The sequence below is a fragment of the Hemiscyllium ocellatum genome, chromosome 27 (genome assembly GCF_020745735.1).
Source record: "Hemiscyllium ocellatum isolate sHemOce1 chromosome 27, sHemOce1.pat.X.cur, whole genome shotgun sequence".
Classification (NCBI taxonomy): Eukaryota; Metazoa; Chordata; class Chondrichthyes; order Orectolobiformes; family Hemiscylliidae; genus Hemiscyllium; species Hemiscyllium ocellatum.
In genome coordinates, this window is record NC_083427.1 from 13,082,321 (window position 1) to 13,106,286 (window position 23,966).

The window sequence follows — 23,966 nt, forward strand, 5'->3', positions numbered from 1 at the left end:
TCACCATTCTGGAGGGCGGGGCAGCAAGCTCCACCCACTCATTCCAAAGACGGGGCACCCCCCAACAAAGATGGCGGCCACACACCCGCGCAATGCCCCCTACAAAGATGGCGGCCGTCACCTTCGGGGGCCCCCCCCTGCCTCCGCGGGCAAGCCGCCGGTGTCCGGTTCGCCCCACAAACGGGTGCCGCTTTCCGCGCTCCGACCCTCACTAGAGGCGTCCGTGGAACCTTTCGTTCGTTTCGCCCGATCCGTCGCTCCATTTTGTAACATTCGCCGAGCGGATTGGGAAGGGGTGGGGTGGGTGCCAGAGAGTGAGAATTAAACTGACCGCCGCCGTCGTCTTCGCTCGCACGTTCCGCGCGCATGCTCCCTTCGCATCGCGGTGTGCGCCTGCGTGCCAACGGACTTTACGGCGCGAGCGGGGAAGATCAACCGACCTTCCCCCCCCCCCCCGCGCACGCTCCAGTTGCCGGGCGGTTGTGCGCCTGCGTATAACGTACTTCTGGTGGAGCGGGAACTTTCGAGAAGGCCGAAGAAGCGGGGAGGCGGTTTGCCCGTTCAACCGGAGCAGGCCGGCCGGCCACGGCGTCCCGTGCAGGTGGGAAATAAATCGCGCTGCTGGCCGTCTGGGCCAGAGATCGCTGCTGTAGTACGAGGTAATGCGGCGGTCGGGGTCCAGGCTGTGTTGCTGGGGGGGACACACAGCACTATGCCGCTGTGGGAGTCAGTGAATGGGCTGCAGGAGAGTGCACAGCCCAGGCAGCGGCTGGGTATGGAGTCGGTGTACCCGGTCCCGGCAAATAACTCGCCTCCGTGGGTGAAGTTCACTGCGAGCAGAGGGGAAGAGGGAGGGGGGGGGGGGGGGGGGGAGAAGGGAAAGGTGTTGATAGTCTTCAGGGATACGGAGGTGAACCAGTTGCTGGGGGTGAGGGATGAGCGGTTACACACTCTCTTCCTGACCTGTTACCCGAGAGTGTGGTAAGTTTGTGGGGTAGAGGGGCAGATATTTAGTGTCCCCCCCCCCCCCCCCCCGTGTGAGGTCTGGTTGGTGTCCCAACTTCACTCTGAGGAAGTTACAGTGGGAAGTTATAGTTTTGGGAGATACAGGACCTAACCAGTGGCTGATAGTAAGGGATGAGTGAATATGCATGCAGGAGTTGTAAGTAGTTGTTGGTTAATTATTCTCTGTACTTTACTTCTTAAAGTTGTTTAGGGTGTAGGTTTGCTCGCTGAGCTGTCTCCCTAATATAGAGGAGGCCACTCTCTGAAGCGTTCCGTTGGGGAGACAGGCCGCTTACTTGCGGAACGCTTCAGAGAACACCTCCGGGCCGCCCGGACCAACCAACCCAATCACCCCGTGGCTCAACACTTTAACTCTCCCTCCCACTCCACCGAGGACATGCAGGTCCTTGGACTCCTCCACCGGCAGAACATAACAACACGACGGCTGGAGGAGGAGCGCCTCATCTTCCGTCTGGGAACCCTCCAACCACAAGGGATGAACTCAGATTTCTCCAGTTTCCTCATTTCCCCTCCCCCCACCTTGTCTCAGTCGGTTCCCTCAACTCAGCACCGCCCTCCTAACCTGCAATCTTCTTCCTGACCTCTCCGCCCCCACCCCACTCCGGCCTATCACCCTCACCTTGACCTCCTTCCACCTATCCCACCTCCATCGCCCCTCCCCCAAGTCCCTCCTCCCTACCTTTTATCTTAGCCTGCTTGGCTACTCACTCTCATTCCTGATGAAGGGCTTATGCTCGAAACGTCAAATTCTCTATTCCTGAGATGCTGCCTGGCCTGCTGTGCTTTAACCAGCAACACATTTGCAGCTGTGATCTCCAGCATCTGCAGACCTCATTTTTTACTCTAATTATTCTCTGTACTTTACTTCTTAAAGTTGTTTAGGGTGTAGGTTTGCTCGCTGAGCTGTAGGTTTGATATCCAGACATTTCATTACCTGGCTCGGTAACATCATCAGAGGCGAGCTCCAAGTGAAGGGAAGCTGTTGTCTCCTGCTTTCTATTTATATCTTTCTCCTGGATGGGGTTCCTGGGGTTTGTGGTGATGTCATTTTCTGTTTGTTTTCTGAGGGGTTGATAGATGGTGTCTAGATCTATGTAGATATTTATGACATTGTATTTGGAGTGCCAGGCCTCTAGGAATTATCTGGCATGTTTTTGCTTAGCCTGTCCCAGGCGAATTGGTGGGTTTTTTTTTCATCCATGTGTGAGAGAGGGTTGTGTCGTCTTGTGGCTAGCTGGTGTTCGTGTATCCTAGTGGCTAACTTTCTTCCAGTTTGTCCTATGTAGTGTCTGCGGCAGTCCTTGCATGGAATTTTGTAGATGATGTTGGATTTGTCCATGAGTTGTACTGGGTCTTTTAAGTTGGTTGTTTTAGTATTCAAACAAAAACTCAGCGAGCAGAGCTCCACCCTAAACCTCAACCTGAGCTACAAACCTTGCAGTAAAGTTGTTAATTTGTACTTTAAATAGTCTTTGGACTTAAAATCTGATTGAAGATTTGTAGCTCAGGTATCCGTTGTTGTGGTTCTGCTCGCTGAGCTGGAAGTTTTTGCTGCAAACGTTTCGTTCCCTGGCTAGGGAACATCATCAGTGCTGTTGGAGCCTCATGTGAAGCGCTGCTTTGATGTTTCTTCCGGTATTTATATTGGTTTGTTCTTGCCGCTTCCGGGTGTCAGTTTCAGCTGCAGTGATTTGTATGTGGGGTCCAGGTCAATGTGTCTGTTGATGGAGTTTGGGGATGAATGCCATGCTTCTAGGAATTCTCTGGCTGTTCTCTGTCTGGCTTGTCCTATGATAGTGGTGTTTTCGGCCTAAGAGATAGACCAAGGAACGAGGACATGCCACAACCAAAAGGACTAGCCACTCTACCATACGTCAGGAGCGTCTCAGAACTGACAGCCAGACTACTGTGACCCTTAGGATTAATAACAGCACACAAGCCAACATCCACGCTCAGACAACAACTCACTAGAACAAAGGACCCAATACCCAGCATGAGCCAAACTAACGTAGTTTACAAAATACCATGCAAGGACTGCACAAAACACTATATAGGACAAACAGGAAGACAGCTAACAATCCGCATCCATGAACATCAGCTAGCCACAAAACGACACGACCAGCTATCCCTAGTAGCCATACACTCAGACAACCAGCAACATGAATTTGACTGGGAAAACACCACTATCATAGGACAAGCCAGACAGAGAACAGCCAGAGAATTCCTAGAAGCATGGCATTCATCCCCAAGCTCCATCAACAGACACATTGACCTGGACCCCATATACAAACCACTACAGCTGAAACTGACACCCGGAAACGGCAAGAACGTCCATCAACAGACACATCAACCTGGACCCCACGTACAAATCACTGCAGCTGAAACTGACACCCGGAAGCGGCAAGAACAAACCAATATAAATACCAGAAGAAACATCAAAGCAGCGCTTTACATGAGGCTCCAACAGCACTGATGATGTTCCCTAGCCAGGGAACGAAACGTTTGCAGCAAAAACTTCCAGCTCGGCGAGCAGAACCACAACAGTCTTTGGACTCTTAATCTCACAGATTACTATATGGAGTAAATCTTTTCCGTGTTGCTGGTTTGAATTAAGCAGGTAGTTTTACCCTATGTCGTTACAGTTTAGTGGGCTCTGCCCTGGATTTCAACTGATTTGAATACATTTGGGGGTAATAAAAATCTGTGATTTAAACCCTTGCAGCCTGGTGTCCTAGATCTTTTAAGTAAAATGTAGGTGAGGCAATCTGTTTAATTTCTGTTACTTGTGTTTGATTATAAATTGAAAGTGAGAGAAGTGGATTAAATATTGCGTGTGAGGTTTTGGGATTTGAAGACGATTCTCAAATTTTCAGAGAAACTGTAGAAAGAAAAAGGCCATACATTAGTTTCGGGTTTAACCAAGGGCAGAAGTAAAGCTGAAATTATAAAGGTGTTACTTAAACACTTTGACGTGTCAGAGAAACAGGCAAGTGTAGTCGAAGTAGAAAAACTTAAATTGCAATTGAGAAAAATTGAGTTAGAAGATAAACAAAAGGAGAGAAAAATAGAAAGAAAGCGAGAAGGTTCTTAGCTGAGCAAAAAGACAATTTGAACTGGATGTCGTGACTTAGTCAGTTAACAGGATGGAGATTAAAAATGAAGGTAGTGATATAGACAAATATGTCAAAACACTCTTATTTTGATGAGAAAGATGTTGAAGCCTTTATTTAATTTTAAAAATTGGCTAGGCAAATGGAGTTGTCTGAGGATTTATGGGTAGTGCTAGTTCAGATTAAATTGGTAGGCAGAGCTAGTGAGGTATTTGTCACATGTTAAATAAGGTGACAAGATTATTAAAAAGGTTAAAGAGGCTATTTTAATTGGTTTTGAATCTGTAAAAGAAGCTTATACACAGTGGTTCAGAAACACAAAGGAGGAACCAGGTCAGACTTGTGTTGAGTTTGAAACAAATTTGATAAATGGGTGTATTTTCTGAAAATAGATAGGATCTTTAAGGCTCTGCAATAATCTTTTCTGCTGAAGGAGTTTAAAGACTCATTCCCAGAGATAAGGATTCATGTGGAGGAACAGTCGGTTCAAAAAGTGGGAAGGGCAGCAGAATTGGCAGATGAATGCATTTTGGTGCCTAAGCCAAGCTTCCAGCCAGACCTTTGTCCTGTGAGGGAGAGAAGTTGGATGAAGGGGAGCTCGTACACCATGAGACCGAGCGCTGGTGAGGGTTTACCACTGGTTAAAGAAGGTGGACAAGAGGTGAAAGACCTCAGGTGTTTTGCTGTATGGAAAGAAATACGGACCGTTACAGCACCGGTGGTTTCGGAAGGGGGACAAGGAAAATGTGTTTTTGCTGCTGGAAAGTGGGGCATGTAAAGTCACAGTGCTAGTTATTAAGGAAAGGCACTGTGGGAAAAGATCTGGTGAATGAAACTAAGCCAGTGGCATTAGTGAAGGTAGTAAAGGAGACACCAGCAAGAGTCGACAGCCTAGGCAAGGGCTGGGTATGGAGTTCGTACCTGATCTCTGTGAAGAATTCGCTCTGTGGGTCAAGTTTATTCAGAAAGAATGGGGGAGGAGGAGGACATTAAACTTCTGAGATACAAGATCTAACCAGTGGCTGATAGGAAGGAATGAGTGAATATGTACTCTTTTCTGATCTGCTCCCTGAGAATATGGTAATTTGTGAGATAGATGGACAGAAATTTAGCAATCCCCTACTTAAGATCAGGTTGAAGTACCAACTCAAGACAGGGAAAGTTAGTGGGACTGATCAACTGTGTCAGTTCCAGGAATTCAGTTTGTTCTTGGGAATTATTTAGCGGGAATTGAAAAATGTGGTGCTGGAAAAACACAACAGGCCAGGCAGCATCCGACGAGCAGGAGAATCGACATTTTGGGCATAAGCCCTCCTTCAGGCTTATGCCCAAAACATCAATTCTCCTACTCCTCGGATGCTGCCTGGCCTGTTGTTTTTTCCAGCACCACATTTTCCAACTTTGGTACTTCAGCATCTGCAATCCTCACTTTCTCCTAATTATTTGGCAGGATTCAAGGTGGGACTGACTTGTAGAGAAGCCCAAGGAAGACCGAGATGGGGAGAAGGATGGGAAGGTATAATTTTAAGTACAGAATCTTTTTGCTGTGCTGTCAGATGAAGTGTCAAGAGATCATGAAGAGGTCAAATAGGTTATTTTAAGTGCTTGTGAATTGACACCAGAAGCAGTGTTTAGACAGTGGTTCAGAAATACAAAGAAGGAACCAGGTCAGACTCTAGTTGTAAAGAATGAAACATAATCATCTTAATCGATGGTGTGTGCTTTGAAAATAGATAGGACCTTTTGAGGCACTCAGATTATTTTGCTGGAGGAATTTAAAAACACACTTTGAGGTGGTAAGTGTATGGAATGAGCAGCCAGAGGAAGTCATGGAGGCTCATAAAGTTGCAACATTTAAGAGGCATTTGGATGGGTATATGAATAGAAAGGTTTGGAGGAATATGGACCAGGTTCTGGCAGATGGGATTAGATTGGATTGGAATATCTGGTCGGCATGGACGAGTTGGACCGAAGGGTCTGTTTCCGTACTGTACCTTTCTATGACTGAGTTCATGCGGAGGAACAGAAAATTCAGGAAGTGAGAAGGGCAGCAGAATTAGCAGATGAGTACATCTTGGTGCATAAGACAAGCCTCTGGCCAGAATTTTATCTTCAAGGTTTGTGCGAAGATTTGTAGCTCGGGTGCTCGTTGTTGTGGTTCTGTTTGCCGAGCTGGAAGTTTTTGTTGCAAACGTTTCGTCCCCTGGCTAGGCAACATCATCAGTGCTTTGGAGCCTCCTGCGAAGTGCTTCTTTGATGTTTCTTCCGGTATTTATAGTGGTCTGTCCTTGCCGCTTCTGGGTGTCAGTTTCAGCTGTCCGCTGTAGTGGTTGGTTTCCTAATATACCATCCACTACAGCGGACAGCTGAAAGTGACACCCAGAAGCGGCAAGGACAGACCACTATAAATACCGGAAGAAACATCAAAGAAGCGCTTCGCAGGAGGCTCCGAAGCACTGATGATGTCTCCTAGCCAGGGGACGAAACGTTTGCAACTAAAACTTCCAGCTCGGCGAACAGAAGCACAACAAGAATTTTATCTTGTAAGGGATAGAAGTTGGAAGAATGGGAGATCACTCATTATGAAATCAAGAGTAGGGAGCACTAATAAGAATTTACTGCAGGTTTAAAAAGAAGCCCAAGAGATTGGAAAAGAGGTGAGGCCATAGGGGTTTCCATATAGTAAAGCCACACTACTGGTTGTTAAAGGCAAAGATGTGGTAAACGAAGCTAAGCTGGTGGCATTAGTGAAGGTAGTAAAGGAGACCTTAAGAATAGCTGTGGCCTCATTCCTGATGACTGACTTTTGCCTGAAACGTCAATTTTCCTGCTGCTGGAATGCTGCCTGAGCTGCTGTGCTTTTCTTGCACCACTCTGATCTAGAATGTTAAAAATCACAACACCAGGTTATAGTCCATCAGGTTTATTTGGAAGCACTAGCTTTCGGAGCGCTGCTCCTTCATCAGGTAGTAGTGGAGCAGGACCACAATGCAGAATTTATAGTAAATGTTTAAAGTGTGACGTAACTGAAATGATATGTTGAAAAAGACCTGGATTGTTTAAGTCGCTTATGTGTTAGAATGGGCACGGTCTGATTTCAGTTCCTTCATATGTAAATCGCAGAAATTTTAGTTACGTTCTCAAGTGAACATTATCTAGGCCAACATGATATTAATTGTTAATGTATTGAGGGTGTGAATGAGGTGCTCGATATGAGGCTGTCTGTGTCCCAATGTTCAGTCTGATTCTAATCTTTTAAAAAAAATGGACTTGCAGATTCTTACATGGGCTCGTACAGCTTTTGTTCCATAGCTACCGCATGAAGGAGCAGTGCTCTGAAAGCTAGTGCTTCCAAATAAACCTGTTGGACTATAACCTGGTATTGTGATTTTTAACTTTGTACACCCCTTCCAGCACTGGCACCTCCAAATTTGGAGGATGGATAGGGAGAACCTTTTTCCTCAGATGGCGATTGCTGGCATGAGAGGACATAGCTTCAAAAGAGTGGTGAAAGTTATAGGACGCACCTCAGATTTTATTTCTTTACTCAGAGTAGTAGGGCTGTGGAGTGCACTGCCTGCCACAGTAGTAGACTTGCTATCTTTAAGGGCATTTCAAATGGTCATTCCATAAGCATATGGACGAGAATGAAATAGTTAGTTGGGCTTCAGATTGGTTGGTTCCACCGGTCGATACAACATCGATGGCTGAAGGGCCTGTGCTGCGCTGTAATGTTCGATGTTCAGCTCCAGGATTCCAGTCTGCCGGTTGTTCTGCTCCACTGCTGTATTCAGTCCACCGGCTGTTGTCCCACTTTGGGTTTTCAGAATGACCGTAACCCAAAGCTTATTTTTCTTTATTCGTTAAGAGATTAGATTGGATTCTCTTCAATGTGGAAATGGGCCCTTTGGTCCCACAGAGCAACCCACCCAGGCCCATTCCTCTACATTGACCCCTGACTAATGCATCTAACACTATGGGCAATTTAGCATGACCAATTCACCTAACCTGCACATCTTTGGACTGTGGGAGGAAACCGGAGCACCCAGAGGCAACCCACGCAGTTACAGTGAGAATGTGCAAACTCCACACAGTTGCCAGAGGCGGGAGTTGAACCTGGGTCCCTGGCGCTGTGAGGTAGCAGTGCTAACCACTGTGCCACTGTTGGGCTTCTGCTAATGATCCAGTATGAATTTGAACTTGCACGATTGTCAGCCCCTCAAAAGTCATATCCAGGTAAGAGTCAACCCCCTAAATTTAACTCTTGAAAAATAGTTAAAAGAATTTGACTATTACTTGAGTATTTAATCTGCCGTTTTTTTTGCCCACTCCACTCAATTAAACCAGTCTCTGTCCCTCTCTAAACTCGTCATCACTTGCCTTTCCACCTACATTTGTTTCACCTGCACGTGATAGTACACTGACTTTGTTGTGGTTCTGTTTGCCGAGCTGGGAATTTGAGTTGCAGACGTTTCGTCCTCTGTCTGGGTGACATCCTCAGTGCTTGGGAGCCTCCTGTGAAGCACTCCTGTGATCTTTCCTCTGCCATTTGTAGAGGTTTGAATCTGCCGCTTCCGGTTGCAGCGGACAGCTGGAACTGACAGTGGCTGGTATATTGGGTCCCGGTCGATGTGCCTATTGATCGAATCTGTGGATGAGTACCATGCCTCTTGGAATTCCCTGGCTGTTCTCTATTTGGCTTGTCCTATAATAGTAGTGTATTAGGATAAGCCAAACAGCCAGGCAATTCCTAGAGGCATAGCACTCAACCACAGATTCAATCAATACGCACATCGACCTGGACCCAATATTCCAGCTCCTGCAGCGGACAGCTGGAACTGACAACCCGAAGCGGCAAATTCAAACCACTACGAATGCCGTAGGAAAGATCACAGAAGTGCTTCATAGGAGGCTCCCAAGCACTGAGGATGTCACCTAGACAGGGGACGAAACGTCTGCAACACCAATTCCCAGCTCGGCGAACAGAACCACAACAACGAGCACCCCTGCTACAAATCTTTTCGCAGACTTTGAGTACACTGACTTTCCTTCAGAAATGCAGAAGAGGGAATAGTGACTGATTTCATAGTCATAGAGATGTACAACATGAAAACACCCTTCAGTCCAACTTGTCTATGCCGATCAACTATCCCAACCCAATAGAGTGCAGTTTGCCAGCACTGGCCCATATCCCTCTCAACCCTTCCTCATCATATATAGTGGAACCTCAATTATGCGAACGAGATGGGTGGGTACTATTTTGTTTGGATAATTGATTATTTGGAAAATCAATTAAGTGCCTTTCCTCTGCGGCTTGGAATTTTAAAAGTTGCTCTCTGTTCAGGAGACTAGCATCAGTGCACAGTGTGTGACACCCTGCCCCTCCCATGCAGCACGGCCGCCAAAACTTGTCTCGCCCTGCTTCTGCTCCCCAGCACCAAGTGCACGAGCCCCCTCCCTCCCCCCCTCTTTCCCCCCAAACACAGTTCCCCCCACCACCACCTCCGGCCCCTCTCTGGGGCATCCAGACTGTGCACCAACAAAACTGCTGCAGCTGCCTTTTGGGGGGGTAAGTCTCCAAACAGTGCACACCACTTTTTATTGCAAAATTTTGACCAGTTCCATGTTTGCCCTGCACAGGACAATGTTGGAGTGATTATTCCTGCGAAGCAGGGGGAAGAGATAGTGTAGGGAGAGGGAGGGCGGGAGGTCAGTCATTTGGAGACAGTGCCTACTTAGTCGCTGTAAACAAAAGACGTGATCGCAGTTGAAAACAAGTCTTTGATATCATGTTTCTATCGGGAGCTCGGTCTCCTTCAGATAATCAAGGTTCCCCTGTACTTATCAAGATGCCTTTTAAATGTCGCAATTGTACCAGCCTCCACCACTTCCTCTGGCAACTCTTTCCATACACCCACCCTCTGTGTGAAAAAAGTACCTTTTATATCTTTCCCCTCTCACCCTCATCCTATGACCCCTAGTTCTGGACTCCCCCACACCAAGGAAGAGACGTTCATGCCCCTCATGACCTTATAAACCTCTGTAAGGTCCCCCCTCAGCCTCCAGCTTCAGGGGAAACAACCCCATCCTATTCAGCCTCTCCCTAAAACTCAAATCCTCCAACCCTGGCAATATCTTTGTCAATCTTTTCTGAACCTATTCAAGTTTGGCAACATCCTACCGATAGGAAGGAGACCAGAATTGCACGCAATATTCCAAAAATGGCGTAACCAACATCCTATATAGCTGAACCATGACCTCCCAATTCCTATGCTCCATACTCTGACCAGTAAAGGAAAACATACCAAATGCCTTATTCACTGTCCTATCTACCTGCAACTCCACTTTCAAGGAGCTATGCACTCCAAGGTCTTTTGTTCCGCAACACTCCCATAAAGATTTTGCACAGACAATTCAGATTCCCTACAATGTGGAAATAGGCCATTCGGCCCAACAAATCCACACCGACCCTCGGAAGAATATTGCACCCAAACATCTTCCCCTACTACCCCTGACTAATGCATCTAACCCTTGATAGATATAAACAAAGGGTGGTGTAGTAGCTTTGTTGTTTTTTCTTTTTTTTCCAGGGTTATGCTTTACTCTCATCACCAGTGAAATAACTCCACAAGACCGTCACCAGGTCCCCCTTTATGTACACGTGGAAAGTCCTTGAACACTGATCCAGCTCCCTCCGAGCCAGCTCTCGGTGAACACAACCTCTGACACTCCTGTTTTTTTTTAATTTTTCCCCAGCACCCATGTTTGTGTGCAGGTGTGTGAGACAGTGAAAGACACAAGGGGCAAGAATCTTGATTCAGTTTCCACCGTCAGGAAGAAAAGAAACACCCGAGTGGCCAGTGGCAAGCAGTGCCCTTTTCATCAAAGGGAGTAGGAACTTTGTTTTGTGATGGGGTAAGTGTGATCTTACAAGTAATAATCTTTGGCACCTCCACATCATGAGTTCCAATCTTGAATTGTGTGTACAATGTTAAAAAATCGCACGACACCAGGTTATAGTCCAAAGGATTTATTTGGAAGCACGAACTTTTGAAGCACTGCTCCTTTGTCAGGTGGTTGTGCAGTATAAGATTGTAAGGCACAGAATTCATCGCAAAAGGTTAAAGTGTTTTGCAACTGATGTGATATTTGAATAAACCTAGATTGCTGTCAAATCTTTTAGTTTAGATTAGATTAGATTACTTACAATGTGGAAACAGGCCCTTCGGCCAAACAAGTCCACACCGACCCGCCAAAGCGCAACCCACCCATACCCCTACATTTACCCCTAACCTAACACTACGGGCAATTTAGCATTGCCAATTCACCTGGCCCGCACATCTTTGGACTGTGGGAGGAAACCGGAGCACCCGGAGGAAACCCACGCAGACACGGGGAGAACGTGCAAACTCCACACAGTCAGTCGCCTGAGGCGGGAATTGAACCCAAGTCCCTGGCGCTGTGAGGCAGCAGTGCTAACCACTGTGCCACCATGCCGCCCAATATTTTAAGATTGGTTGTTGGGTTTGGTTCATTAATCTGTAAATCCCAGTCCTACTTTCAAGTCACTTTCTTGGGATAACTTTAGGTTTTGTAAAACATTTTGGCTCAGCCAATACATTTAAGGTTAGGGTCTGTATCCCAATCTTGAGTCAGACTGGTTCTACTTCCAAAGTAGGAATTAATAAATATTACATGGTTTGACTACCTGACGGTTGTATGTGTTTTGAGTGAAATAGAACATGTCTGCAAATGCAAATTCACCCCACAGACTTTTGTTTTTGTGTGTTTGGTAGAGTATGTGCAAGAGTATGATGGTGTATACGAGAGGGAGTCTGCGTTGAGAATGTGCATAAGGTATGAGCAGGTAAGGAAATAATTAAAATAAGGGGTGTGTGTGAGACGAAGGCTCAGCTTGGATCAAATAAGAACTAAAAGTAAACAATGAGGTGCTGGGGGCAACTGTAGTGCTTTCACAAGGTGAAAAAGCATCCATTATGTAAAGGCAAAAGTGAGGGCTGCAGGTGCTGGAGATTAGAGTCGGGAGTGTGGTGTTGGAAAAGCACAGCAAGCCAGGTAGCATCCGAGAAGCAGGAATATCAACGTTTCAAGCAAAAGCCCTTCATCAGGAATGAGGCTGTGAGCCTTGGGTGGGGAGATTATTGGGGGTGGGGTGAGGCTGGGGAGAAGGTAGCTGAGTGTGATAGGTGGATGGAGGTGGAGGTAATAGGCATAGGTCAGGGAGGAGGGTGGAATAGCAGGGGCGGGTTGGAAGGAAGATGGACGGGTCTTGATGGTGCCTAGCTAGAAGGCTGTAACTGGTATAAGGTGGGGAGGGGAAGTGAAGAAACTGGTGAAATCCACATTGATGCCATATGGTTGGAGGGTCTCAAGGCAGAAGATGAGGCATTTTTCCTCCAGGTGTCTGATTATAAGAGTGTGGCACTGGAGGAGGCCCAGGCTCTTGGCCGAGTGGGAGGGGAAGTCGAAGTGTTCGGCTACAGGGCAGTGGGATTGGTTGGTGCAGGTGTCCCAGAGATGTTTTCTGAAGCGATTTGCGAGTGGGCACCCTGTAGAAGAGATCGCATCAGGAGTAACAATACGGTAGTGATGTGTGGAAGTCAAGATGAGACATTGATGTATGTGGAAGGATCCTTTGGGGTCTTGGACAGAGGTAAGAGGGGAGGAGTGAGTGCAGGCCTTGCATTTCCTGTGGTGGTAGGGGAAGATTTGGGAGGGGAGTGGGTTGTATTGGAGGTGGGGGGATTGAGGCATGGACCTGACAAGGAAGTTGCAGAGAGAATGGTCTTCATGGAAAGTAGATATGGGTGGGGGTGGAAATATATCTCTGGTGTGGCATCTGTGTGCAGGTGGTGGAAATGGTGGAGAATGGTACCATGTATATGGAGTTTGGTGGTGTGGATGGGGGGGGCGGGGAGAGGACTTCTGTTCTTGTTGCAGTTGAAGGGGCGGGATTTGAGTGCAGGATGTGGACGAGATGCGCTGGAGGGCATCATCAACGATCTGGGAGTGGAAATTGTAGTCTTTCAAAAGGAAGCCATCTAGTGTGTTCTGTAGTGAAACTGGTCCTCCTGGGAGCAGATGTAGTGAAGGCGGAGGAATTGGAAATAAGGAATAGCAGTTTTTTTTTAACAGGAGGCAGGGTCGGAGGAGGTGTCATTCTGGTAGCTTTGGGAGTGAGTGGGTTTGTAGAAAATGCCGGTGAGTTGGACACAATTGATGGAGGTGGAGACATCCAGGAATGGGATGAAGGTGTCTGAGAAGGTCCGGTGAATTTAAGATCAGTGTCAAATGTGTTAGTGAAGTTGATAAACTGAACTGTTCAACCTCCTTGTGGGAGCACGAGGTCGCACTGATACAGTCTTCAGTGTAGCAGAGGAAAAGGTGGGGAGTGATGCAGGAATAACTCTGGAAGATGGACTGTTCTACGTAGGCAACAAAGAGGCAGGCGTAGCTGGGACCCAAGCGAGTGTCCACGGCTACCCCTTTCATCTGGAGGTAGTGGGAGGATTTAAAGGAGAAATTATTAAGAGTGAGGACCAGTTCAGCGAAATGAATTAGTGCGTCAATGGAAGGGTCCTGATCGGGAAGGCGGGAGAGGAAGAAACTGAGGGCTTGGAGGCTTTGATCACGGCAGATGGAAGTGTATGTGGACTGGATGTCCATGGGAAGATGAGGCATTAGGAGCCATGGAATCTGAAGTCTTGGAGGAGGTGGGTGGTATCCTGATTATATGTGGAGAGTGTGGGTGGGGGAAGGTGGGGGGTGATGTTTAGGACAGTATGGAGGTATGTAGAGATGAATTCGGTGGTGCAAGAGCAAGCTGAGACGATGGGTCAGCCGCGGTAGTCAGGCTTGGGGATCTTGGGTAGGAGGTAGAACCAGGTGGTGTGGGATTCTGAACTAAGGTTAGAAATTGTGGGTGGGAGAACACCTGAGGCGGTGAGGTTGTATATGGTCTGGGAGATGGAGGTTAGGTCCTGATGATTCTGTTGGCAGAAAGGGCTGTTTGGCAGTGGCTGCTTGAAGGCTCGGTGACGTTTGTTTAACGGTTTAAATTTGAAAGTTTTTTTTAGAAAAAGCGCGGAGCAGACCTGGAAGCTGGTGTAGCGCAAGCTACAATAAAGGCGCGCAGGAGAAGAACCCGAGGCACTACAAAGGTAGAGCCTCCCACTCGCCGCCCTCCTCTAACCTAATAATAAGACCCACTGTGGTAAGAAGGTAAGTGCTGCATTTTACTTGTTCTAATGTTTAGACCTAGTTTTTTTAAGGTTACTTTTAGAGGGATGGCAGTGAAGGCAGTGCAATGTTTCTCTTGCAACATGTTTGAGGTGAGGGATGCCATGGTCGTCCCTGCTGATTACACTTGCAGGAAGTGCACCCATCTCCAGCTCCTCCAAGACCGTCTTAGGAAACTGGAGCTGGAGTTGGATGAACTTAGGATCATTCGGGAGGCAGACGTGGTCATGGATCAGAGCTTTAGGGGAGTAGTAACTCCAAAGATTGCAGACAGATGGGTGACAGTGAGGGGGTCTTGGAGGAAGCAGCCAGTGCAGGGACCCCCTGCGGCCGTTCCCCTCAATAACAAGTATACTGTTTTGGATACTTATTGGGGGGACGACTTACCAGGGGTAAGCAATGGGGTTCAGACCTCTGGCACGGAGCCTCTCCCCGTTGCTCAGAAGGGAAGTGAGGAGAAGAACAGAGCAATTGTTATTGGAGACTCGACAGTTCGGGGCACAGGTGGTTTTGTGGGGGCGAGAGAGACTCACGTTTGGTATGTTGCCTCCCAGGTGCAAAGGTATGTGATGTCTCTGATCATGTTTTCCGGGTCCTTAAGGGGGAGGGGGACCAGCCCGAAGTCATGGTCCACATTGGCACGAACGACATAGATAGGAAGAGGGATGAGGATGTTAGGCAGGCTTTCAGGGAGCTAGGTTGGAAGCTCAAAGTTGGAACAAACAGAGTTGTTGTCTCTGGTTTGTTACCTGTGCCACGTGATAGAGAGTCGAGGAATAGGGAGAGAGAGCAGTTAAATGCGTGGCTACAGCGATGGTGCAGGAGGGAGGGATTCCGGTTTCTGGATAACTGGGGTTCTTTCTGGGGAAGGTGGGACCTCCTATAAACAGGATGGTCTACACCTGAACCTGAGGGGCACCAGTATCCTTGGGAGGAGGTTGGCTAGTGTTCCTTTGGGGGGTTTAAACTAACTCTGCAGGGGCATGGGAACCTAGACTGTAGCTTTAGGGTGCAGGACCTGGAGTGTAGGGAGGTTAGGAACATGGCACCAATCTCGAAGGAGGGTGCCTGTAAACCAGAAGGTGGCTTGAAGTGTGTATACTTCAATGCGAGAAGTATACGAAATAAGGTAGGTGAACTTGCAGCATGGATTGGTACCTGGGAGTTCGATGTTGTGGCTATTGTGGAGACATGGGTAGAACAGGGACAGGATTGGTTGTTGCAGGTTCCAGGGTTTAAATGTTTTAGTAGGGTCAGAGGTGGGGGTAAAAGAGGGGGAGGTGTGGCTTTGCTTGTCAAAGATAGTATTAGAGCAGTGGAAAGGACGATGGATAAAGACTTGCCGTCTGAGGTAGTTTGGGTTGAGCTTAGAAATAGGAAAGGTGAGGTCACCCTGTTAGGAGTTTTCTACAGGCCTCCTAATAGTCCTAGAGACGTAGAAGAAAGGATTGTGAGGATGATTCAGGAGAAGAGTTCTGGGTAACGAACCAGGCCAGGTATTAGAATTGGAGGTAGTTGAGCACTTTGGGGACAGTGACTTGGCGTGGCTTGGAAAAGTAGGCTTCAAGGGAAGGGTGCAATCGATATGTGGAGCTTGTTCAAGGAGCAACTATTGAGTGTCCTTGATAAGTATGTACCTGTCAGGCAGGGAGGAAAGGGTCGTGTGAGGGAGCCGTGGTTTAATAAGGAATTGGAATCCCTTGTTAAAGGGAAGAGGGCGGCCTATGTAAAGATGAGGCGTGAAGGTTCAATTGGGGCGATTGAGAGTTATAAGGTAGCCAGGAAGGATCTAAGAGCAGCAAGGAGGGGACATGAAAAGTCCTTGGTTGGTAGGATTAGGGAAAACCCAAAGGCTTTCTATAGGTATGTCAGGAATAAAAGACTGGCTAGGGTAGGAATAGGTTCTGTCTAGGATAGTAGTGGGAAGTTGTGTGTGGAGGCTGAGGAGATTGGGGAGACACTGAATGAATACTTTTTGTCAGTATTCACTCAGGAACAGGACATTGATGCCGATGTGAATATTGAGTCGCAATTAATTAGAATGAATGGCTTTGCGATATGTAGGGAAGAGGTGTTGGAAATTCTGGAAAGGGTGAATATAGATAAGACCCCTGGGCCTGATGGCATTTACCCTAGGATTCTCTGCGAAGCAAGGGAGGAGATTGCAGATCCATTGGCCTTGATTTTTATGTCCTTGTTGTCTACAGGAATAGTGCCAGAAGACTGGAGGATAGCAAATGTGGTTCCTTTGTTCAAGAAGGGGAGTAGGGATAACCCTAGTAACTATAGGCCGGTGAGTCTTGCCTCTGTTGTGGGCAAAGTCTTAGAGAGAATTGTAAGGGATAGGATTTATGAACATCTGGATAGGAATAATGTGATCAAGGATAATCAGCATGGTTTTGTGAAGGGCAGGTCGTGCCTCACAAACCTTATTGATTTCTTTGAGAAGGTGACTAAGGAGGTGGATGAGGGTAAAGCGATAGATGTGGTGTATATGGATTTTAGTAAGGCGTTTGATAAGGTTCCCCATGGTCGGCTACTGCAAAAAATACGGAGGTATGGCATTGAGGGTGAGTTGGAGGTTTGGATTAGGAATTGGCTGGCTGGAAGAAGACAGGGTAGTAGTTGATGGTATAGGTTCATCTTGGAGTGCAGTTACCAGCGGTGTTCCGCAAGGATCTGTTTTGGGACCATTGCTGTTTGTCATTTTTATAAATGATCTGGAGGAGGGGCTAGAAGGCTGGATGAGCAAGTTTGCGGATGATACGAAAGTCGGTGGAGTTGTTGACAGTGAGGAAGGATGTGGCAGGTTACAGCGGGATATCGATAAGCTGCAGAGCTGGGCAGAAAGGTGGCAAATGGAGTTCAATGTAGCTAAGTGTGAAGTGATTCACTTTAGTAAGAGTAACAAGAAGATGGAGTACTGGGCTAATGGTCGGATACTTGGTAGTGTGGATGAGCAGAGGGATCTTGGTGTCCATGTGCACAGATCTCTGAAAGTTGCCACCCAGGTAAATAGTGCTGTGAGGAAGGCATATGGTGTAGTGGGCTTTATTGGGAGAGGAATTGAGTTCCGGAGTCCTGAGGTCATGTTGCAGTTGTATAAGACTCTGGTGCGGCCACATCTGGAGTATTGTGTGCAGTTTTGGTTGCCATACTATAAGAAGGATGTGGAGGCACTGGAACGGGTGCAGAGGAGGTTTTCCAGGATGTTGCCTGGTATGGTAGGAAGATCATTTGAGGAAAGGCTGAGGCACTTGGGGCTGTTCTCATTGGAGAAAAGAAGGTTTAGGGGTGACTTGATAGAGGTGTACAAGATGATTAGGGGTTTAGATAGGGTTGACCATGAGAACCTTTTTTCACGTGTGGAGTGAGCTATTACGAGGGGGCATAGCTTTAAATTAAGGGGTGGTAGGTGTAGGACTAATGTTAGGGGTAGATTCTTTACTCAGCGAGTCATGAGTTCATGGAATGCCCTGCCAGTAACAGTGGTGGACTCTCCCTCTTTATGGGCATTAAAAAGGGCATTGGATAGACATATGGAGGAAAGTGGGCTAATGTAGATTAGGTGGGCTTGGATCGGCGCAACATCGAGGGCCGAAGGGCCTGTACTGCGCTGTATTTTTCTATGTTTCTATGTTCTATTCATTATATAAAGCCATTTAACAAAATGAAGAAACATTCAGTGTATAAAGTCAATTAACAAGATGAAAAGTATTCATTATGTGAAGCCAGTTAAGAAGGTTAAGAACATTCATTGTGTAAAAGCAATCTTTACAATTGACACTTGCTGATTGTAACGGTCACCCAATCAATATCTACGTTGCCTTATCTGAATGCTCCTCCCTGTAAATGACTATATAATTCATTAAGGAACTGCTGTTCCAGAGTAGACAGAACTCCTGTCTTGTGCGCATGGGTGATCATTCTCTCTCCCTATAGGGCTTGGAGTAAAGATAAAGGAGGTAAAATCATATATTGTCTCTCTGAGCGGTTGCTTCAACTGATACAAGGATAGCGAGACAGGACAACGTGTGTGTGTGTGTGTGTGTGTGTGTGTGTGTGTGTGTGTGTGTCTGTGTGTCTGTGTATGTGTCGTCATGAGATCGCCCATATTGCAACATGAATCCAAGGTACCGGTTGAGCCAACCCCATGGGTACTGAACTTGGTTGTTAGCCAGTCTGTGTTGTTGCCTGTCCCGAAGTCTGCCTTCGAGGGTGGTCTACCGAATATCTGAGGTCGAATGTCCCTGACTGCTGAAGTATTCCCCTGCTGGGAGGGAACACTCCTGTCTGGTGATTGTTGCATGGTGTCCATTCATTCATAGTGTCTGCTTGTTCTCGCCAATCAACAATGCCATGGGTCATCCTTGCCTAATCGGTGTATGAGCTGAAATGTCTTTTTTTTCATAAAACCTTCAATTATCTCGAATGTCACTTAAAACAATTTCAGGGATTTAGGTATTAACGAACCAAAACCTGCAATCCACTATAAAATATGTAAAACTTAATAGCAATCTGGGTTCGTTCAATTAATTGTTTCAGTTGCATAACACTGTCAGTTTTTGCTATAAATTCTGTCTTATGATCCTGCTCCACAGCCACCTGATGAAGGAGCAGTGCTCAGAAAGCTAGTGCTTCCAAATCAACCTGGTGTTGTGTGATTTTTAACTTTGCACATTCAAGCCTGACTGACCATTCTCAAAGGTCGTGGCGATCTGTCCTCTGCCTCAATTTCTCATTCAATGACGACCCTGATCACCAACAACTCCTCGATATTTCAATAATCTATCTGTCTTCTGTATGAAAACTTTGTTATAACCTTCACAATTCTCTTGGGTAGACCATTCCAGGAATTCATTTCGCATGTGAAATTTCTTCACATCTCAGTGATAATTTACTGTTTCTTACTCTGTAACAATGTCCTCCAGTTCAAGATTCACTCACTGATGGATAATCTACCCTATAAAGGCCCCTCAAGCTGTTGTGAATTTCAATGAATTAATGCCTAACTTATTATTTTTGATCTGATTTTGCAAAGTTTCAATGGACCCCCATGAGCCCTTGCCTTGGCAATCGATCTCCCTTGTGGGACCTTATGAAAAGTCTTGCTGATGTTCAAAAATTTGATTCAAGTTGACCAGCTGTAACCTCTCTAAACCAAAACCATGCAGACTGTTCTTGATCAATCTTTGCCTCTGCTAATGCAAAATAGTTCTGTCCCTCAGAATTGTTTTCAATATTTTCCTTACCATCAAGGTTAATTTGACTGTCTTTTCTTCGCTTATTCCTCATTCTCCTCTTGAATAAAAGTAGCATTTTGGTTGTCATTCAGTCATGTAGCACCTCTCTTGTGGCCAGAGTGGTATTGAAAATCTTTGCAAACACCCTGCTATTTTGTCTCAAAAGCCATTAATTCCCCGTTCCCCCAACCCGCCCAAAACCGCCTCCTGTGTGCCCACACCCTCCCTTCAGAGCAGCCAGACTGGACACCAACAACAAGACTGCTGCTGCTGCTGCAGTTGCCTTTGTGGGGTAAGTCTCCAAATAGTGTGTATACACAGCCACAGGGAAAGGGGGTTGCGGGGGGGGGGGTAGTAGGGTACACCCCTCTGTACAACTCCAGGGAAAGTGTGGGAAGAAAGAGGGCAGGCAGTCAGTCATTTGGAGACGGTGTCTGTTTAATCACTATAAACAAAAGATGCGATCACTGTTGGAAACACGTCTTTGATGAAATATTTCTATTGGGACCTCGATCTCCTTAAGATAATCTGATTTTTGGATAATTGAGGTTCCTCTGTATAAAATCCCAGTAGTGCAGAAAGAAGTCAATTGAGATCTCGAGTCTGCACCAAACCTCTGAAGACTATCAGACCCAGACCCAATGCTGTATATCTCTCAATTTGTAAGGTTCATATGATCTGATGGTCCCACCCTTCTCATTTATGGAAACACACTGGCCCTGTGCTCTACATATTTCCTTTGTGATTGCTTCCCACTAGTGAGAGACAGATTTACCTGAAAATATCTGTTCATACCTCACTCTGACCAAATCATATCTGATCTCATTAAATTCTGTTGATTTAGAACTTCGATTTCTGGCCCATTCTAGTCCTTTTCCATAACAACCTTGCATCTGAAGGGATCATGGTGACTGTCTGAAAAATGCTGCTCGACTTCAACCACTTGCCTGGCTTTGTCACTGTAGGACCTCCCTCTCCCTTGTAGGGGCTTCACCATACTGGCTTAAAAAACACTCTCTCTTTTCTGCATTTCTTAAAAGAATTTGTGTAAAGTTCACACAATGGGAAAGTGATTTTCTGTTGTATCACAATGCTATTGCTTCCCTGAAGTTCGCCAACTTGCTCATCTATATCTCTTGGAGCAATGGTGTGTCTATAGTGCACTCTCAGCAATCTGATTCGTTTTTCTGTTTTGTTTCTGAGTTCTGTCCATACAGGTTCATTTGACAAGTTTTCTAATGTATCATCCCTCCTTACTTTTGTAAAAGATCTCCTGAACAAAAATGAGAACCATCAGACATAGGAGTGGAAATAAGGCCATTCGGCCTATCGAGTCCACTCCGCCATTCAATCATGGCTGATGGGCATTTCAACTCCACTTACCCGCATTCTCCCCATTGCCCTTAATTCCTTGTGACATCAAGAATTAATCAATCTCTGCCTTGAAGACATTTAGTGTCCCAGCCTCCACTGCACTCTGTGGCAATGAATTCCACAGGCCCACCACTCTCTGGCTGAAGAAATGTCTCCGCATTTCTGTTCTGAATTTGTACCCTCTAATTTTAAGGCTGTGTCCACGGGTCCTAGTCTCCTCGCCTAACGGAAACAATTTCCTCGCGTCCACCCTTTCCAAGCCATGTATTATCTTGTAAGTTTCTATTAAGTCTCCCCTCAATCTTCTAAGCTCCAATGAATACAATCCCAGGATCCTCAGCTGTTCCTCGTATGTTAGGCCAACCATCCAGGGATCATCCGTGTGAATCTCTGCTGGACACGTTCCAGTGCCAGTATGTCCTTCGTGAGGTGTGGGGACCCAAACTGGACACAGTACTCCAAATGGGGCCTAACCAGCGCTTTATGAAGCCTCAGTAACACAACAATGCTTTTATATTCCAACCCTCTTGAGATAAATGACAACATTGCATTCACTTTCTTAATCACGGACTCAACATGCATGTTTACCTTTAGAGAATCCTCGACAAGCTCTCCCAGATCCCTTTGTACTTTTGCTTTATGAATTTTCTCACCGTTTAGAAAGTCCATGCTTTTATTCTTTTGACACTTTCTGTCTCACGTGACAATCCTGTATCATTGGATATTGATTGTTAATTGTGTTCCTCTTTCAACTATTTCTCTGATGGCATGTCCCCACGTTTTTATTGCTGTCCTTGATTCAACTGCCTGTTCCGTCTGATTCCGAGCATTGGTATAAATACCATTTAACCTTGTTAATCTTGCTTGGGCATTAATTGGTCTGTAAAGTCTATACCTTCCTTTATTCTCACTTTTTACCCCCTTCTAACCGTTTTGAATGCTCTCTGTGGACTCCTCCACTGACTAAATTAATTTATATACTCCTAATAGGAAACGTAAACCTCAAATACATATTGGTCCCATTCCAGTCCAGGTGCAACCCCATCTGCCTTGAACAAACAGTGTATACGATGGCATGCTGTGTTATCCCTGGGTTTAATTCCGCCCTTGGGCGTCAGTCTGTGTGGAGTTAGCACATTCTCCCCATGTCTGCATGGGTTTCTTCCTGCAGTGCAAACATGTGCCGATTAGGTGAATTGGTTCTGCTAAATTGGCCATAATGTCTGGGGATGTGCAGGCTAGATGGGTGAGTCATGGTAAATTCTAGATTACAGGTGGAGAGTGAGAGCGGGTAGGTTTGGGTGGGATGGTCTTCAGAGGATCAGTGTGGATTCAATGGGCTGAATAGTGGTGAAGAAACTGTTATTTTCTTGCACTGCTGGAGGAAAGGATGATGGTTGTACAGAGATGGACAGTAGATGCAGGAGTAGGCCATTCTGCCCTTTGAGCCTGTACCACCATTCATTATGATCATGGTTGATCATCCTCAATCATTATCCTGTTCCTGCCTTATCTCCATAACCCTTGATTTCAAAGAACCCTCCAAAGGAAAATAATTGACCTTGGAAATATGATAAAAACTTGATGCATCATAGTTTTAACAAAGATGATTTATATGATTTTTTTCCCCACATAGGTAGGCGGATGTTTGGGCTGCCCGTGACTAAGTAGCACAAGATGGTGAAGAGCTGCCCATGCCTAATGTCATGGAACATGGCTGATAGTAGTTTAGGGACCTTGGGAAAATATTTGCTTTTTGTAGTCTTCACAAGTACAATAGTAGCTCTGTAGACCTAAGGTAACAGAACTGGAATAGAATGTGCAGTCATTTATGCAGATGAAATACAGAACATTTAATTAGTGACTCTGTCTAAAATACTAATAGTTAAGATCCTTCAAATAATCATAGACAAAGCTTCTGGGGTAGTTATAGATTAAACTATTAAAAAATGCTTTAGAGGTGAAGATTCAAATACAATTGAGAGCAAACCAGTCTCTGACAGTAAAAGCAGCCCCCATATAATGTCAGCGATAGATGAATAATAGATACTGAAATGAGCGGACCCTAGAGTGTGGGTGAATGAACACGTTGGAAGGCACAAAAGGATAAAGATCGGGATGACGAGTAATTACAGTTTGAAAGAAAAGATACTGCTCCCAACTAGCTAAAATTCTAACATTAGATGTGACCATGTAACTTGGCTGGAGCTGGTATTGTAACAATTAATTAAAAGCAATATTATTTTATAATTTCTGTAATGAGGTGAATAAGGAATTTAAAAGGTCCTCAAATGATAAGCAAGTATCCCATTAATTGCTTCCCAGAAATTTGAAGCTGCCAATGTACTTGAACAGTGTCCATTGTGAGAAGCCCCAAGAAGAGATAAGCGAGACTTCAAAACATCATGAGACCATGGAGGATCAGGGGTTGACCAAATGCCTGGCCATCTCTTGTCAGTCATATGATAAGCTAAATTGAATGTGAATGTAATTAATAATTGTTTGTAAATGTTGAAGGTGGGGGGATGAAACAAATGTATGTTTTCCTTTGTTCGGTGAAGGTATCCAGATTTTCAGAGGGTTTCTTCCTACCAGTGTAATTTCAATAAACTCTGATGTTGGAAGCAACCTTCTGGGTGTCAAGTTAATCATTTGATTATTTCACCCCTTATTGCTGTAAACAAGCTGTCTTCATACAGAAATTGGGATTAAAATTACAAAAATGCCACATGCATTAAGCAGCAATAAGATGGCGAAAGTTTGCAGAGGAAGAGAGCCATGGAAGAGAAACTCATTGACAGCTCTGTACATTTGAGTGGTTGTTACATCCACATCAGAGTGGGAAACCTTAAACCAGCCAGGTGAAATGGTCGATTTGTTTTGGCTAGTAGATCATAACAAGAGACCAGTCTAAACTATGTGGAAAGGTCACGATGTAACCTAGCTCAGCCAA

The 23,966-nt window shown here is 45.9% G+C and overlaps 1 protein-coding gene and 1 long non-coding RNA gene across 3 annotated transcripts in view; one reads left to right on the forward strand and one right to left on the reverse strand.

The window, feature by feature from the left end:
* Positions 1-425, reverse strand: part of LOC132828735 (gastrula zinc finger protein XlCGF26.1-like) — a 19,309-nt gene extending 18,884 nt beyond the window's left edge. Inside the window, exon 1 of one of the 2 annotated variants that reach the window (XM_060845857.1) lies at positions 332-425. The gene's annotated coding sequence lies outside the window, so the exon portion shown is untranslated. Of the gene's footprint in view, positions 1-121 lie in introns of both variants that reach the window. The other variant, XM_060845856.1, reaches the window with a different exon arrangement.
* LOC132828736 (uncharacterized) lies at positions 418-23,641 on the forward strand. Its single transcript, XR_009646149.1, has 5 exons — positions 418-601; positions 10,893-11,051; positions 11,933-12,003; positions 14,224-14,378; positions 23,339-23,641. It is a non-coding gene; the product is annotated as an uncharacterized LOC132828736 (long non-coding RNA).
* Positions 23,642-23,966: the final 325 nt, after the last annotated feature.